This window comes from Solanum pennellii, chromosome 1, assembly GCF_001406875.1.
Source record: "Solanum pennellii chromosome 1, SPENNV200".
Lineage (NCBI taxonomy): Eukaryota > Viridiplantae > Streptophyta > Magnoliopsida > Solanales > Solanaceae > Solanum > Solanum pennellii.
Genome location: NC_028637.1, coordinates 34,021,913 through 34,041,485, shown reverse-complemented (window position 1 = coordinate 34,041,485; position 19,573 = coordinate 34,021,913). Strand labels below are relative to the sequence as shown.

Genomic DNA, 19,573 nt, shown 5'->3' with positions numbered 1-19,573 from the left:
GTTCTCATTCGAGGATGAATGATTCCAAAGGGATATATTGTATCATCTCATCACTTAAAGTAACTAAGAAAAAGCTAAGAAACCAAGAATAATTATTTTTGGAATTAAGTAGGGAAATCTGGAAAATTTCCAGCTTTTAAAAGTGAGTTTTGTCATTTTCAAAGTGTCATCATTTCCAACTTAGGAGGAGTTTGGATAAGTTCTTTATATGGTTTGAAATCCTTGAAAAGATCTTTCCAACGACCCTAGTTTGCACAAATATGATGTTGTATGAGGGAGAAATGCCTTTCGAAAGTTGGGTTGTTGGACTGAGGAAAGTCTAATCAGGATTTTATTAAGGGCAAAGTTTTCTTTTGACCCTAGTATTTCTTAATCCGTTTTAAGGTTATAATAGGGGTAAAAACAACTCCCAAATCAATTTTTCAATTTTAAGAACGCTTAGGGTTTGAGACAAAAGGAGAAAAGAAGAGGAAGACCAAGAATCATCCAAGAATGCATAGATCGTTGCGCGGATTTCATCGAGGTGATCCCTATCAAGGTATGTGAGATCATTCAGTGTTGGTACTTTTACCCATCCTCTAACTTTATTTAACACAACAACTTTGAGTTATTTGAATGAAAATTTTGAATTTTTTGATGAAAAGTTGTGAATTCCTTGTTGATTGAATTGTAGTTGATCTGTAGTAGTTTTGATTCATGTTTCTGAACTATTTTGGTCTAAACTATAGGGTAATGAGTTATTTAGGATCCTAACTGTTTGGTGTGGGATCCATGGGGTTTTGGAAGGTATAGAGATGAAAAATGAAGAAGAAAAGTCGGAGCCCCGTCAAACACCCCTTGGGGCGCGCCGCCTGCCAGAGCGCCTCCTGGCCAGCCCAGGCGCGCGCGCCGGCAAGAGCACCCCAGACCAGGGTCATCCTGACAGAACCTGGCACTCCACGCCTCTCAGAGCGCCAATAACCCATGGAGACCCCGTTCTTTCCCTATCTTTCCGTACGAGTTCCTAAGTTATGTACCTATCATTTCTAGTTGATTCCAACAATAATAAGTACATCTAAACATCATAAAATCATCAATAAACATGATATCATGTTCCTTGAATCCATAATCCAATTCAAGGAAAGTTAAGATCAAAGTCAATAGTGTAGGAGTCAAGTCTAAAATTTAAGAAGAAAGTCAAAGTATGTTCATGAAGCATTCAAGAGTCTTACACAAACGTTTTAACATTATTTTAAGGTTCAAATGAAGAGTTGAGTTAAATTCTCAAACGGTATAAGGGGACTAAGTATTCCCTAAGATTTAAGTTTCGAGTAAGCAAAGAGCATAAATTTCAGTTCATTTCTCATTAGTTTTAAGGGAACTAAGTAGTCCCTCAGAGCTTAAACTAAAATGTTTTCAAACTTTTAAGGAAGAAAGGAAGCTAGACTTCCACAGAGCCTATGGCTAGCTTTAATAGAAGAAAGAGGAAACTACGATTTCCAAGGGAGCTTTTTAAAAGCTAAATTTTTAGCACTAATCTCAAATCATAGAATCAGTATGTTTTAAAAACATAAGAGCCAGTATATATATATATATATATATATATATATATATACATACATATATATATATATATTATATATTAGGAGTAGTATTAGCATCGATGTGGGGATGCGAGTTCAGATTAACCCAAGTCTCTATTTAAACCATTAGCCATCATGGGTAGAAAAGGGTCATAATTTTTAGACGAACGCTCTTCATAGTTTACTAGTGGATCCATAGGTAGTTCAGGTCCTATTCTCTTGCATGGTTAGGATGGCCGGGCAGCATGGGCCGAGTAACACTGTATCATAACTATAGCTCTTAAGTGATAGTTGTTTGTTAGAGAAGCTCCCATAGAAGTATTGTATTTTCATATACATCAGTTATTTGTAGTTTTACATATATATCAAATATTATTTGTGTACTTGTACACATTCGGAGTTGATAACATGATTTAAGTCAACATTTCATTATATTGAATTTACTTTTAAATTGTGTAAATTGAATAAGAGTAGTAAATCATGAGTTGAGCAGAGCCAAGGTAAGTGTTCATTGTTTCTTTTTTTTAAGCTTATGTGATATTTAGTTTTCGAACTTGCATACTCGTACAATCAATGTACTGATGCCAATTGGCTTGCATAGTATCATGATACAGACGCAGGTAACGAGGATCGACATCCAGCGCACTGTTTATCTAGTTGAGCACTCTAGAGTCAATTGGTGAGCCTCCTTGCATTCTCAAGGACATTTTTTATTGCTTTTTAGATTAGTTCAATAGAATGTTGTGGGGCTTGTCCCAACATTCATCTCAATCAGTTTAGAGTATTTTTAGACAGTTAGTAGTTCAGTAGTATTTTAATATTCATTTTTATGTTAAAGAGTTTAGTTGTCATTTTGGCCAGTTTGAATGTTTGAACTTTTTAAGCACTCCAAATAGTGTTTCGATTCAGTTCAGTTAAGTTCTTTCATTCTTATAAGTATGATTGTTGTCTTCCACTGAGTTAAATAAGTCAGGACAACGATTCGCTCGAGCCCAGCAATGGTAACTGAGTTCCCGTCCCGCCCAGTGTGTAGGTTTGGGGCATGAAAATATGCGGGCAAAAACCTTGGATATTTACGAGTGATTAAGATGTTGTAGTATCCTAAATCGAAATAGCTTATTCTTTGGAAAGTTTGCCTGATTCGTTTTATGAACTTAGAACCCTAGTTTGTATAAATTCTTTAAGTTCAGGAATTATACTTTCTACGTCAGTTAAACAGATAATCATGCTCTAGATTATGAATGTCACATTATCATTATATAAAAGTTGCATTCTCAGTTAGCATGTCTATTTTTTCAGCTATTAAGTATTACACTCACAATTGAGTACATATTTAGTTGCGAATGGACTTAGACCCAAGTTGGACTAGGGTTAAGTGTACCCTCATAGTCTCAATAGTATGTGCCCCTATAGGAGTATAAGTCCCCTTTTTTGGGCATTAGAGTTAGTGATCACTGTATTCATGCCTTTATATCCCTAACAATGTATATTGGGTCCTTTGGATGGGGCGTATACACCGGACTCCATGTTTCTCTCACGTGATGTTATGTCGATTAGTAGTAGCTCCCACATTCATCCCTTAGTGCATTTTACCACGTTTTCAGTATATACTTCAGCATTCAGTTTAGCATGTCAGGTTCAAGATTAACAGTTGGTCATTGCATTCAGTTTAACTTCTTAGTTATGTTCTAATATACACATTCTTCCTCATCTTATGTCATTGCTCGGTTATGCTTTGTACAACTTATATTTATTTGTTCAGCTTATTATCTATATCATGCATGCTCTTTACTTTCCAAGTACTAACGGATAATCTGTGATACATCCTTTAATTATGTAGAGTACTCACATCCTACAAGTATGTCGACATGAGCACTCAGATCATGCTTAGATTGATTCTAGGTCGGATTCAGTAGCTTAAGTGGTGAGTCCTCATAATCCAAGGACAATAGACATGCTTTCATTTTAGGTTTTACTTTCAGTTCACAATTTTTATTTGAGTTAGCTGGGGTATGTACCAGCAACTCAACTCAATTAGAGGCTTTTTAGACATAGTAGTAGAATCATATTTAAATGTTAAGTTTATCTTTCAATGCTTGAAGTATTAAGTTTATATTTAAGTTGCTATTAAACTAATTGTATGTTTTATATATTCAAACTAGGTTGACTCTTCCCTTTTTTCAGTTATCTATTGCTTTAGATTCTACATAATACATGTTTTATTCGTTCATTATCAAAACGCTTGATATATGCAAGACACAGTGTTAGCTTGGGTTCTATCATGATCCTATGTCTCGTGTTATGTCAAGAAGACAGTCATGGGACGTGACAGTTTGTGTGGTCTCGGATGCAATCGAATGTTCTTTTTGGTGATTTTGACCCTTTTGAGTTGAGAACTAATAGTATGGTTGCCTTTAGTCAATATTTTTAATTTCGAGCATCGCTAGATATTTAAAATCTTTGATGAATTGATTATGAATTTGTGTTGTATGTATTATGATGCATTAATCCTCATTTGACATATCATTGTTCATGGAAATATGAGAAATGGAGAAAAGTTATTTATTTTAGAAAGAAAATGAGACACCTTACATTTATTATTGACCACGAGTCAGGTGACAAGATGATGAGATATTGAGATTTTGAAATTTTTATATGGACTGTGAGTCCCCATGGGTCTTTTTCCGGAAATTAAATCTTGGCGAGGTGTATACAATAGGTTGTGTGATCATCTTATTGAATACAATTCTTCCGTTATGAGAATTATGATTATAATTATAAACAATATTAATTTACTCATTTATTAATAAAATAATAATTTAATTACTAAAAGGCTTAAGGACTTAAATTCTATCATTATGTGATAAAAATATTAGCATTTAATCAAATAACTAATTAATCAATTTTTAATTTAGTAAAAGGGGAAAATAGTAATTCAACTTTTTAGTTTGAAGCTTACCACTTATAATAATATATGATATATGATGAATTAATTTTAATTTTGATTCTTACGACATCTCATTGACTACATGTAATCTTAAATTAGTTACATTACTCAATTATCAATATATTATGTTGAGTATATGTATTGTTACTTCATAGTTGATAATAATAAAATTATAAAAAATAATTCAAATATAACATACTTCAACACACACTAGAGTTATTGCAAGAATAGAAATTTCACATGTAATATCACAAAAATCAAAAGAGCAAATCACTTTTTTGCATTAATCAATGAAAGGAAAATTATTCAACTCTTCAACACATCCAGAATCAAGGCTTCATTGCTGCAAAAATAAAATGACAATATAATATCTCAAAGTAATGTTTCATGCATAAATGTCTTATTTTCTATTTATAGATCCTTTTATAGTCATAAGCCTCTTCAGAAAAATGTTGAAGTCTTCATCTATACTCAGCATACTTATCCTAACCTTTCTTGAGTCAGTTCCAAATCTTCTTCCACTCCTTGTTTGAATCTTGTGTTCTTTAAGATGCTTTTCACAATCCTCCTCTTCACCTCCTTTGCAAATTAGCCATGCAAATGTTTTTCGAATAAACAATATTAATTTTAAAACTCAACAGAAAAGAAAACTTTTTCAAAAACATATTGATGATAAAGTCTTAAAAACAAAGAAAATTCAAGTATATTAAATAACAATATTTTTTAAATAAACAAAAATGGAAATGATACGTTGTAATATTTTGGTGATTACCAGGGTGTGATTTTAAGGTTGTGGGTGCTCTGAAGTGAAACTATAAAAAATATGTGTTAACAATGAGATTCGAACCTTGATACAACAACATTAAAAGACGCTTAAGTACCCATCCTAGAAACATTGGGTCAACTATATGATTTATTAATTGGGTTCTCTATGTTAATTTTATACAAATACCTATCGATTTCTACATAGATATATATATTTTGTAACGAAGTTAGTGGGTGCTCGAGCACCCGGCGGACACCATGTGGGTCCTCCCCTGGCAATACTGAGGAGGGTAATTTTGGATGAAAAAAGGTCATTGTCCGTACAAACATGTCTTAACCTCTGCCATCTGTCATTCATAAGAGACCGACTATATTTAATGAAATTTTCCAATGTAAAATCCAAAGAACTATCAGAGACCACTTCAAGAATTTTAGCAACTATAAGTTCAGCTTCTTTTGATACACCAATTGTACTAATCTCCATGAACTTTGTCATCTTCCCTTCCACCTCTTTGTCTTTAACAAGTGCCCAACTACATGCAAATAAAATTATAATAATTTATAACTGAAATACTTTCTAATTTTGAGATAGTGATCTCTCTTCAAATTTTATGTTAAAAAACATACCCAATTCTGTAACCACCATGACCAGTGCATTTGGAAATAGTAAATAGCATAACATCATTGTTGGCAGGTGAAGTAATATAAGTATACTGTGGCCAATAATAAGCTAAATCGTATATTAATTTTCCTTGACCTCTATTAACTACAGGCTCTCTAATAATTCCATCAGGATTATTTGGAGATATAATCAACTCAATATAAGGTCCATCTTTCTCAAATGTTTTTGCATCTCAAGCCCATTTATGTAGTCCCGACCTCACAAAATCAGTCATATCAGGATATGCCTGAAAGAAGACAAAATATTATAAATGGTCAAAAAGTGTCAGTTTTAAATTTGACTTATTAAGTCACATGATGTATTCCAAGAACTATTGATCATGTTTTAGGGTGTGATCAAGTAATTACTGAAATTTATAGTGAATCTTTAAATTTAAAATTTAAAATCTAGCGAAGGAAAAAAGAATTTTGTATTAAATGGATCTAACATGTACCAAGAACCAAAACGTCAGACTGTTAATTTAATTGAGCATGGCTTATCCTTCACAATTTAAATAAAATATATATAGTATAAACATGTACCGAATGTTGGATTTTAAAAAGGTGTAAATGGAAAATGAAGAGTTGCGAGTTTTATGAAGAGTTGTGACTTTTATGAAATGTTGCGACTTTTATGAAAAGTTGTGAATTTTGTGACTTTTATGGAAACTTGTGACTTTTATTAAAGGTGACGACCTTTGTGAAAGATTATGACTTTTCCAAAGGTTTGTGACCTTTCCGGTAATGCACAATAAGAACCTTTTCGCACTACCCTTTGTTTTCTATAAATTGAGGGATTTCCTCTCATTTTAATATAGAATTCATGGACTTCTTCTTCAACTACTTAATCTAGAATTCTAAGTGTACTTTACTGCCGTTGAGTGGTTCGCTGACATCGGAGTTTTTGATATCTATACTCTGGTGGTTGAGATCATTTTACCCTAGGAGGTCATATTCCAAATCAAACCTCGGATACTATAGGGGAATAATTTCATTAAGGGGACACTGTGAGTTTAGTGGACTTGATCTTTTTCCTATTAAAAATTTTCTAGATACTGGTACGTGTTTTACAAATATTAGATTTGTGAATTAATTTCAGTTCTTCTATTCTTCTGTTCTTCACTGGTTAATTAATCTTGATAACTTTGTGTTTCTACAATGTTTGTTGGAACCAGTAAGATTTCTTAGACACATATTAGCAACAATTTTTCTTCAAAAAAAATATTTCGTATATTTTTTTTAAAAAAAAATATGTTTCTAATTCTAGTTTCGCTACTATTTTTAATTTTCTAGTTGTCAAAATGTTCTTAAACTTTGTTGTCTTATAAAGATGTTCAAAGTTTTTGTTCTAAGTATGTTTGGAATACAAGATGAACAACACCGAATAAAAAGGTGAAGCTGAAACTACATTGATTGGTTGAAGTTGATCAGGTGGTGAAAGTGCATAAAGGGAAGGCTGCACAAGCTGGCTCGATCCAGTGCCAACAACAATATAATTATTATCCACAATTGCATTTCAAACTATATTGTGCAGCCTTTTAATTTGTTCCTCTAGTTTTGACTCTATGAACCAACACAAGCTCTTACCATTAGCAAAATCACTCAATGAATCATTACCATTGAATGTTATGTTACACTTGTTCCTCATTTTTCTCCAATATGACTCATACATTGTTGGATCACCACTATACTCACAAAAATGAAATCCCAAATTAGTATATATTCCAACAAAGAATTGAGAATTTCATCAAATTATAAGAAAATGGAACTACTATTGAAAAAATTTAATCAATCTCAAAATCTAGCTAGTTCACTAGGGAAGGATTCTATAAGGACACAATGGTTTGCACCGTCGGATCATTTATAAGGCCACTCGATAAATTTTGTCCCCCTTTTATCTCAACGGAGAGATTCTTCTCTAAAAGTAGGTAGATGAATATTTTTTTAAGATAAGTTTATTCCACGTGGTTAATAAAAGACATATTTTATAAGATCGCTCGACAAAGTCAATTTGAGAAAAATTATCTCATTCTGACACATTACACCCAATGACATTTGGAGGGTACAAAATATAGTTGAGCGCTCAACGTTGAGTAAATCGAAACTGATGATTTCATATATAAAAATAATTGACTCACGAGGATAGGTCGGACAACAAGCTTATAACTTTTATGAAAAAATCTAAGAAAAGTGAATTTAAATTGTAAAAGAAAACTCACTGCTCAAGAACAATAGTGGGGAAGAATCCCTTGTGCCATTTTCTGGAGTTGCACAAGGGAATGAAGAACACTTGACAAGACAGGCATATATAAGGAATTATTTTTATGACAATTGGATTTTAAAAGTTGTACATTAAAAATGAAAATTTACGTCTTTTATGATGAGTTGTGACTTTTATGACGAATGTGACTTTTATGAAAAGTTGTGACATTTTTGAACAATTGTGACTTTTATGAAAAACCATGACTTTTTCGTAAGGTTGTGACTTTTACGAATGGTTATGACTTTTGGCTTTTCATAAAGGGTTGAGACCTTTTCGATAAGGCAAAATAAACACTTGTTCACACTACTCTTTATTTTCTATTAATAGAGGGGTTTCTTAGTATAAGTATACTTTATTTACTATTGTTAAGTGGTTCATTGACATTATCTTTTTAGATGCCGATACAACGGCGACTAAGATCGTTATATTATGAGAAGATATATTTCGTTAACCTCGGGTACTTCAAGGGAATAATTTCCTAAAGGACGCAATATGCTAGCTCAATTTTCTTCTGTGAGAAAATATCTTTTTAATATTATTTCTAATATTTTTTTGAGTAAATTTCCTTTGCTATTTTTAAGTTTCCATTTTATATATTCTTAAACTCTGTTGTTCCTTACCATGTTCTTCAAGTTATTATTATATGTATCTTAGTAATATTTGATTAACTACAACTTTAACGAAATTCTTTTATCTTTGTATATTTTTTGGTTCTTTTTATTGAAGGAAATAGATCATGAAAGAAGATATTTGTGTTCTTATAATTTGTTTTGGTCAGACTTTTGGATTGGGGCACAAAATATCGTAAACGCGGTTGTTATGATATTTATATGATTCTAGTATATCCATGTATATTCATGATGAAGGAATCTGAAACTTGATACTACACAGTAGTTTCTTATTATTTTTGACTATAACCTTGAACAAATTCACGTAAATTTATATAATTTTTTATTGACTTAATAGTTTAATTCTCCATTGTGGTAAATTTTGGTAGAGAAATGTTTTTTTTGTGTTACATCCAATTGTGCAAGCATATTTTTTTGATTTTACTCCAATGAAATTGATCATGGATAAAGACCCAAGTGACTTTTGAGAGCAAGAAAAGTGTCTTGTATGCCATCATCATTATTGTCACATAGATATGATTCAATGTGAGTAAAAATTGAGTTCTATCTTTATTTTCCTTATTTATTTCATTTTCCCCTTTATATCTTATTAGACATATTTCATAAATTTTAGGATAGATCTTCATTATGCGATGATTTAAGAACACAATTTTGTTCTATTTGGACACTTTTTTTTTTGTAGTTTTCAACTACACTTGAAATTTGATTGTGTCGGATTTTTGGAGAATAAAATTTTTTGATTTTCTAATCCTTTGATTTGATGGATCTAAGAAATTCACCATATAATATTTGAAGGTGCATTTGGTTCAAAGAATATACAACGTAGCCATGAATATTAAGGCTAAATGATTTAAAGAGTATATAAACTTCATTGCTAACTAGAACCGGTGTTGTATTTTTGATTTCTGGAGATACAAAATGTTAAAATTAAAATACTGTTTTAAATTATTTTTCAAAAATGATACACAAAAATAAAAATAGTTAAACAGATTTTAAAAACAATAAATATATCTATTAACTAATTATAAAACTACAAATCAAAAAAATAACATGTATTCAATTTGTGAACTTATCATTTGCCTTCGGGAGATTATGCAAACTCTCTATGTCATGTCAGCATTTATCATATATCTATTTCATTATAAATTAGTTTCCAGGGTGGAGGGAGGAGGCAGTTTATAATAGGACCCTAGTAAAGATTAGGTGTGTCTCTTGAATTTCGTTCATATTCTAGGGGGTACTTGTGTCTTATCGCTAAAGAATATCCTCATTTGATAGAAACACATTTCATAAAGATTCAGCCTTTTTTGTTAGTATTGAGAATACTAATTTTTTTTTGACTAAAGTTAGCGATTTAGTGTGTGCTATGGGCGCCTCTGTGGAATGAACTTTGATACTTTGTAAAGATTGTCAAACGAAATTGAAGCACAAAGCACAAAATTAGGAACAAGAGATTCTGTTGGGATGACAAGCAGTTGCCTATCAAAGACTTTCGAAAGCCTCAAAACACTACAAGAAAATCAGTCTCTAAGGATGGGAAATTTAGTCCGAGAACTTTTAAATCTGATCCCAAACGAGTAATCGACACCTGAAAAGTTTTGTCAACACTAGTCATAGAAAGTGTTGTCGCTACTGGTCAATAAGGACGATTTCAAAAGAACTGGTCCCTGAATGGTTTTGAGATGACAATAAACACTAGTCGTGAAATACTTTTAGAGATTGCATATCTAGTATCAAATGGACCACTGATATATTGATGTTCAAGTCGTTACACCTCTTTTGCAAGCTTCTGCAACCTAGTCCTACTCATAATAAGTGGGAGGCTCAATTTTCAAAGTTGAATCACTTTTTTACCCTTTTACATGATAAAAATATTAAACAAATAAATATATCTAATCTTATTAGTACTAATATTTAAATTGTTACATAATAATGTAATAAAAAAATATCTACACTAAATAAATAAGAGTAATATTTTAACTATCACAAAATTACAACTACCTATATTCAATGTCTTGGAATTGCTAGCTTTTTCATCTTCTTAAAATTATCCTCTATTCAATATTTTTATTTCGTTTTAACTTCCTAAAATTGTAAAATATTAATGTTAAGTTCATGAATCAGTCAAGCCCATAGTGTAATTCATCTTTTACTATATAATTATAAGTACATATCCCATTATTTTAAATTTGTTAATTCTTTTAATTTTCATCTGTTAGAAAACTTTTCATGTACTCTATAGGTTTTATATAATACAACTAACATTTTAAAAAAAGTATAGGATGTAGTTCCAATTGATTTGCACAGTAATTTAGATAAGTGTATTACTATTCAAATTATATCATACAATTGAAAGCTACATATTCTTATAACCGAATTCAGAATTTAGGCAGCAATGTCAAAGAACCACTTCATGGTAGTTTACCTCTCAGGTGATATTAATTCGTTAAAATTGTTGTGTTTTTTATATTGTTAAAATTTAATTTATGTTACACTTTAATATGTAATTGCATGTATTATTATTGAAAAAAATGTTATATATGACATTATATAATTTAGAGGTTTAATAAAAAAAATATATGAAGTTATTAGTCTAATGTGGTGTTGCAATGCATGACATACATTGATTTTAATAGCTTGACATGCTACATTCGATATTATATATATTTGTATATGTATAAAGAAGAAATGACTCGGAAGTTTAAATTAGACAATATAATCTTCGCTTTCAAATTCACATAACTCATTGCACATTTAATCTACTGTTATTTTTTAAAAAAAATTAATTAGCATGAAATACACGTGCGATGCACGTGTTTGAGAACTACTAACACCATAGAGATGAGTGTGACCTGGTCCTTAAATAGCATTGGAGACCATTAAGAATCTTCTCCTAGATTAGCTCTAGCGACCATAACAAACTGTCCCAAGAGTAGTTTTAGGGAAGAACAACAACATGGTTCTAAAATTGCTTTAATGACGAGCTTCAATTCTAGTCCTATCTTATGAATTAGAGACGTGCAACAATTTTGGTCCTAGATTGACCTTTATAAATAGTAAATAATTGTGGTCTCTAACTAATCAATATTGATCTTACAACCACTAATTATCACAAGAATCTAAAAAATATCAAATTAATTACAAATATAAATCTCGATACAAAAGATTATATAGAAAAGGGTGCATGGTGATAGAAATAAATAATACGATTGATTACAATACGTTTGTGAGCATCACATGATGTGAGTTTCAATATTTTCTTAATAAAAAACGTAGATAACATCCAAGGTTTTGCATAACATTCATAGCAAAGTAGGAATGATTTAGTCCATCTTCTAAGCTAGTATCTTCATCGGATAATAAACAAAAGTTGGGCAAAAAAACGTAAGTTTAGTCATTGTCATGTAATATCCGGAAACATCTACAAAAGCTGCAAGAAATAAGAAAAAAATCTATTAGAAAAATTTTTTGATACATCAATCAAGAATCCAACATCTATTTTTGAGAACCACACCTAAATATGTTTAGTAAAGATAGAAATAAATAGATAAAAAGGTAGCTTAAGAGACGAGCTGGACGAACAACAACTTGGCAGAAAAGTATAAAACATACGAACTTGCAGCAATGTTATGTTGTAGTTGTGTGGGAAATTTTAAGTTAAGTAGATATATACACCGACAATTACAAATAAGCCTCTCTAGGCGCACGATAAACGTGAATTTCATATCCAAGGGAGAGTTATCATAAGGAGAAAAAAGATTTGAGGTAAACTAAGGAAGCTAGTCAAAATTGCCCCTCCCCTCGAAAACTCCAAAAAACAAAGATCAAAGTAAATTCAAAAAGCTTTAGAAAACCATATACAACAAATTATCAGCTGGTAGAAGATCATACCATCAATACCCAATAATTAAAAAATCTAACAAAGACAATATCTAACTAACAATGACACTTAAAAGAAAGGTACTTGTATTTCTGGAAAGAAAAAGCAAAGTTAATACCATTCATCAATGCCTCAAATACCAAACAAAGTTCGTATATAAATCCCAAACTAGATTAGAAGTTAATCCCTCCTTCAACATTCAAAGACTACACACAGGGACACATATTGTGTTACTCGAACCCTCAAGAATACAATACTTTTGGAGGATCTCGACAGTTTTTTGGCTGCTACAGCAACATAGGATACACGCACAGGCACTTATGTGAATCTAAATTAACATTGAAAAAAAATGAAACTAAAAAAAAGAGTCAAGCACAACAACACCAGTTCTGAAGAGCAATGGAATAGAGATAAGTGAGAAGACCCAAGGGTGCACATCGTCGAGCACAACAGTTCCTATACATGGGACTTGCAGAAGTAGCATGTAAGGCATAGGAAAACCCCTACTGCATATCGGTGTCTAACAGTAGATTCAAACAATAATCGGGGAACATTGATGATGAATTGGACACAAGTTAAGCCAGAGGAACAACAATTGGGCAGAACACGATAAAACAGAAAAGCTCGAAGAATATTATGCAGCAGTGCAAAAGGGATATGTTAAGTGACGAGCAGGATGAACAACAATCAAGCAAAACATGGTAAAATAGTGAAGCTGGCAGCAGTCTTTCAGAAGTCCAGAAAATTTTAATATAAAGTTTTTGCCGTTATGCAGAAAATGAAAAACAGAGCCCATAAAAATTAAAGAAAGTTGTTTAGTGCAGATATTCAAAAACAGATCCCATCTCTACAGTCACTTTGATCACCACCTCCGCAAATTTGTTACTAACTTGGTCAGCTGAAAAGGCAATGGTTATTTTATTGAAATAGATGATGATGTAGGTCAGACATGTGATTGTTGTGCAACGAAGAGTTCTTTCATTTTAAGTATTTCTTTCTTCTTATATTTTATGGTACACAAGCGATCATTCAAAGATTTGTTTTTCTCATTCAAGAATTTGTTTTATTCATTCAAGGATTTGATATTCTCGCGAGTTGAACATAACGCAAACAATAATTGAACGAAGAAGATCCACCTTTCAAGTCTTTTTCCTTTACTCCACCCCCTAATCCAAATGCATGGCTACAAGTTTGAGGTCCACAATATTTTTTAACAATATCTATAATAGGTAGAGATGGATCTGCTTGAACAATTTCTCTGAGTTGTGCCTATAAAATATATCAAAGAACATTTTCTATCATAACACATCAATTTTAATTAATTAATATATTATATTTACAAAATGTACATTTTTTCAATTGCTTCAGTCTCAAGAAGATTGTTATCTTTATTAGGAGTCTCAAAAACAATACTCGCCAGATTTGGTGGATTGCCATCTTTCCCTCCCTTTACATAAAAGTAAAACATGTCAAATAATACACACCTTGTAACAAGTCTATTTCGGAAAAATTAAGTTCATGATATTACCTTTTCATAGATAATCTTTCTAACAGCCTTGCTACCAATATGATGAAACATCTTCAACTTTGTTCGATTTGTTGCATTCCTGGTGCATCTTGCTTGTATTTGTTCAACAATAAGTTTCTTGCCTATATTTGTTCAACAAGAAGTTGCATTCTAGGAGGATAAATGGAAATAATAGACCATAGAAAAGCTATTATAGTTGTATATATACTCTCCATATAGGGATTCCCTCTTGACAAAATGGGTGTGGGCCAAGACACCAAAATCTTTCTTGGATGTTCAGTAGACTAGTAAAGTAGGTAAAACAAACTAAAGAAAAGAGAACCTAGCAAAGTAAACTATTAATTCAGTAGGCATACTTGAAAACTTTCAGAAGCAAAATTCTCCTACACTGACCATTTCCATTCTTTTTTGCATAGTCTCGTTCGGACATTCTTAAGAGACTGTTGGATTTGCTTGACCGTCAAATATTTTGCATGCAAGCGACCTCTCAATTTGTTTCATAACTCATTAATCAATCCCAATATATGATCACGATTATCATTCATATCAACAATTTCAAATTTATGCTATAACAATTGAAACATGAGTTGAGTTATTATCTAAAAGCTTGATCTCTGTTTCTTAACATTTTAGGTACTCTATTATAGATTCTTTATCTATTACAATTGATTATCGATACTAGCTACTGTAGATTGACTTCTAAAATAAGAAACATTAGTTATATGGACAAGAACACATCAGGTAGCACTAAATAATATGAATCATGTGTATATTTATTACCTCAACGGCTGCCAACATATGATTCAACTATTCTTGCTTAATATCATGCCACAATGATACTCCCAAGGGACAAATATTAGGATCATGAACAATTTTTTTCAAATGCCTAGAAAAAAGATTGTTATTTGTTCCATCCGTTGGATTATTGTTGATTGTTACTTTCTGCTTTTTTCCATCTTCAAGTGAAGCAACTTCTTTGCACTTGTTGCTTACTCAAATTTTTTTACCTTGGTTGGATTCGATGAACCTAAAATAGCATTTTTTTGATAAAAACTATAGAAATCAAAATCAAGTATAAAACGTAATAATATATGAATTTAAGATATCATACCTTTTTCAGTTTTTTGAGAGTGTTCCATAACTTCATCAATAGATTGAGGCGATGAAACATTGGATTGCATATCCTATTTCTGAAGAACAATTTTTTTCATGCTTTTGCATTTCTTGACTAGAGGAGAAGGTAGAACTCAATTTTTTGCTGTTAGAAAGAATTTAGATATGTTGATTAGCACAAACACCACTCTTGTTAAAAGATCCAACCTTAGATCCAGAAAATCCTAAAGAGGAGCTCAAAGATCCAGATCGTTTCAACTTCTTGAGTTTATTTCCCAACTTGAATAACTAGGAAATGAAGTATTAATTTGCAAGTTATCTTTCTCATGAACCATGGACTTTTTTTTAAGTCTTTGTCCTCTGTTCTTTTCTATAGAACCTGAAAAAAAAACAGTCATTTGCTTGAGATTAAAATGTTTGAAGGGTGAGAACTTTGAAACTAGATGAATGATGTTCAGTCCAGATGTTCACTCCCATGGTATTGAGGCTGCTAGAGATGATTTAGCTATTATGGAAGGTTGGGAAACTGTATGGTCAATGAGCAACTTTCAGACATGTTCATCTAGGGAACAAGTCTATTGGAAGGTTATACAGTCAAGACTCAAGACATGTGACCTACATAACATCAGTCAAAAATGCCCCTTAAAGTCATCTGCTACAGTGGACTGCTCTAAATAAAGCCTGCCGCACTCAAGATAACTTGTGCAGAAGGGCCTTTGACGCAGTTCACAAAAGCTATATGTGCCATCAGCATATTGAAACAAATAAACACCTTTTCCTCCATTGTTTGCTACAGACATCTGGAGGATGCTTGTTTTTTTTTTCTATTTTTGGACTCAGATGGGTGTTACCCAGAAAGCATCAAAGATTGTTTGCTCACTAACCAGAAAGTTTTAGGCTAAACTCAGTTTCCAAAAAGTTGCTCACTGACCATACAGTTTCCCAACCTTTCATAATAGCTAAATCATCTACCTAGGAAGCCAAGCATTTCACTCATTTCCCCCCAAAAAAAAAATAATGAAACAACAGCCAGTTTGCTATCTAAAAAAGAAAGTCATCAGAACAGTCCATCTTAGTTCATTTATACTACTGTTAAGACAAAGCTTCTAGTGCACTTAACGAGTAAGAGATGCACCAGGAACAAAAAGCTGAAGTCACAACAAACCACTTGGTAATACAACTACAGCAACACCTCCATCTCTATGATAAAATTCAGAAACCAAGAAAAGGTTTCTCTCTTCAATACAATTAAAGATTTTTCTTATTGTCTTAAGTAAAAGAATACAAAATATCTTACTTGTTTCAATTTCTTTATTGTATTTTTAACTAGGTCACTTGATTGAGGCAAAAAACTCTTAGATGACGTATTTCTTTTCTCACCCAAAGAGTTAAGACCTTATCCCTGTCCCTTTCCTATAGCACCAGGCACAAAAAACTTATATTTTATAGTATTCTTCATATTAGAACCGAGCTCATTTTTAGTTTTCAATGGTCTCATCTTGAACCTTAAATATATGTAGCAATTTAGTTATAAAATAAATTGGGCCATCATATTGTTTAACAATAAAAAAATGAATTCATAAATATATACTTCACCTCATTAGTTCTTTTTCTTTTCTTTTGTGAAGGACTTCCTAACTCTACAATATCATTATCCATTTGTTCCATAATCTCATCGGAATGACGGGGCTGAGTCTTCCTCACTACTTTCTAACCATTGGTGGAATTGTCATTAGCATAAAATACTTGAGGTACTTAATCCACTAAAACAAATGGCTCATTTGGTTTCAAAAATCTGTTCAGATTAACACTCACAAAATCATATTGATCCTTTTAACTCCTTTTATTCCATCATACACATCAAACTAATTGCATCAAAATAAAACCAGTCTTCTATCCATGGCAAATGGCAACTCAATTATTATCTGTTAAGACTCCTTAGTAGTTAAGGTTCTCAATATCTTCATCATTTTCATCCAATACAAAAACAACACAATTTTGAATCCTTAACTTTTTATCATAATCTTCTGCAAACCACTGCAAGTACATACTGCATTTACCTGCTTCGGATTCAGATCAGTGTTTCCCAGTAAACCTTGTTGCAGTCATGAGTTCTGGGAACTTGTAAAACTGCCTGAATTGTTCTGGGTATTTTACTGATTATTCCTCACATCAGCAGCTAAATCAACTTGATCATCCATAATCTTCTGCAAAATCTCCTCCATGCTCCTATTATTGGTTTGCTTATTCAGCTGCTTCCATAGGTCATGTTGTTGATACCCATGTGCATATCCCTCGGTCTATATTGATTTTGGCCTTGGGATTGATTATGATAACCACCCCAGGAAAAATTCAGATGGTTACACAAAGGCAAATTATAAGAGTTTCCATACTTCTGTAGGCCTCCTCCTCGTTGTGCGTTCCCTACAAAATTTATAGAATCTGGTTTTGCACCACATTCCACTGCACTATAATCCTCGTGCGACAAACCAGTGAATTGCCCATTAGTGTAATACTTGCACCATACTCTACTTCCGTTCAAACCTTCCACCAGCTTTAGGTTTCTCAATGCATAAAGTCACATTGGTGGTAAGTGGGATTGCCACGTCTCTTACTTTCGTCTGAGCCATTGCTGCAGGTTCCTCTTGCTCAACTCTTGCTACTGGAGATGTTGGTTCACTAGCAACAAGAGGTACTGGGTAAGTGAATAATCTTTGACTTCTTCAATAGTGAACAAATCTTTCTAGTTCAGCTAGAGGCCCTATCAATCCTTAATCATCGTCCAGTTTTGAATTTCCGTACAACCTGCAAAATTAATCACTAAGATCAAGTTGTCAACACTTGCTTTCTAGCTTCAGAAATCAGAAAAATCACATACTTCCTAATTCCAAAGTCCTTTGCAGCGGCGCCAAAAACTTGTTGCCCCCAAATCACATATGCAAGTGTATGCGGTCATTTAAGTATTAAAGTGGATCTTACAAAGAGTCGAGTATCGTACCCACAGGGATTTACGATTAGAATCACTCCATTTCTCCAAAAATTTCCGTTTCACACAAGTGTTATCAAGATTTCAAGAGTGATTTATTTTATAATATTAAAGTTAACAAAAATCAAAAAAGCGTCGTTCAATTTCAAGATTTTCAATCAATGATTGAGGAAAGTCAAGGGCTGCAGCTCTTATTAGGATTCTTGATATTTATCTTATTTAAAATGGATGTGAATAAACTACCGAGTCAACTATCACAGGATTAAATGTGTGATTATGGTCTCTCGACCTCTAATCTTCTATTATATATGACAACATAACTACATCGTTGAGAGGTGATAGGTTGGAAAAAGTACCGAGTACAATTTCTTTTTTATAATGAACAACCATGGTTTCTCGATATATACATGTCCTAGAAACAAGGTAACCATAATTATTAAGAGAAATCATGCTCCTTATGCCCCATGTTCTATCCTCTTATTTCTCTCTTGAGTTAAATTTGGACAATGTGTTTATTTCCAAGGTGATCGGGCACGACATACAAAAAATAAGAAAATAAGAAAGATTCATATGATAATCAATATTAACCCATAAAAACTCAATAAATAACAATCATCATGTAGCCACAATCTTAGAATTGGGGTATTTAACTACTCATAACAATAGTTTCAATCAAACAATGATTAATTATCATAAAGAGATCGAAATTAAAAGAGTTCAGGAAAAACCCTAAAAATGATGAAATAATTCCCATGCCATTTCAGTGCTCATTTCTCCATTTAAGCTCACCTACACAACTCATCATATAGGTTAGTAGCAATGAACTCAAATGACTCGATACGACTATAAACAAACACGAATTGATTTCTAACTTGGCTTAAATATGGGTATGATTAGGTCCTTCGGTAAGATCATATTATCACGAATATTTTTTCAATAGGCATAACATCCAAATACTGTCGCAACAAGAGACACTTTCAATATGAAAGCTAGCATAGTATGTGCTTCAAGAAATTATTCCCCTCAAATACCAAAAGTTAATGAAATATTCCTCCCATAATATAATGAAGCTACTCACCACTGCATTGGTACCTAAAAGGATGGTTCCAATGAATAACTGCAACAGTAAAGTAAACTTATAATACTAGTACTAGATTTAATAGAAGAAGAAGAAGTCCAAAAAACATTGTTAAAAAATAACAGGAAACCCTCTACTAATAGACAACAAAGAGTGGTGTGA

The 19,573-nt window shown here is 32.2% G+C and overlaps 1 pseudogene; it reads right to left on the bottom strand.

Annotated features, from left to right (window-relative positions):
- Positions 1-4,909: 4,909 nt before the first annotated feature.
- LOC107019813 lies at positions 4,910-17,977 on the bottom strand (annotated as a pseudogene).
- Between the last annotated feature and the right edge of the window lie 1,596 nt (positions 17,978-19,573).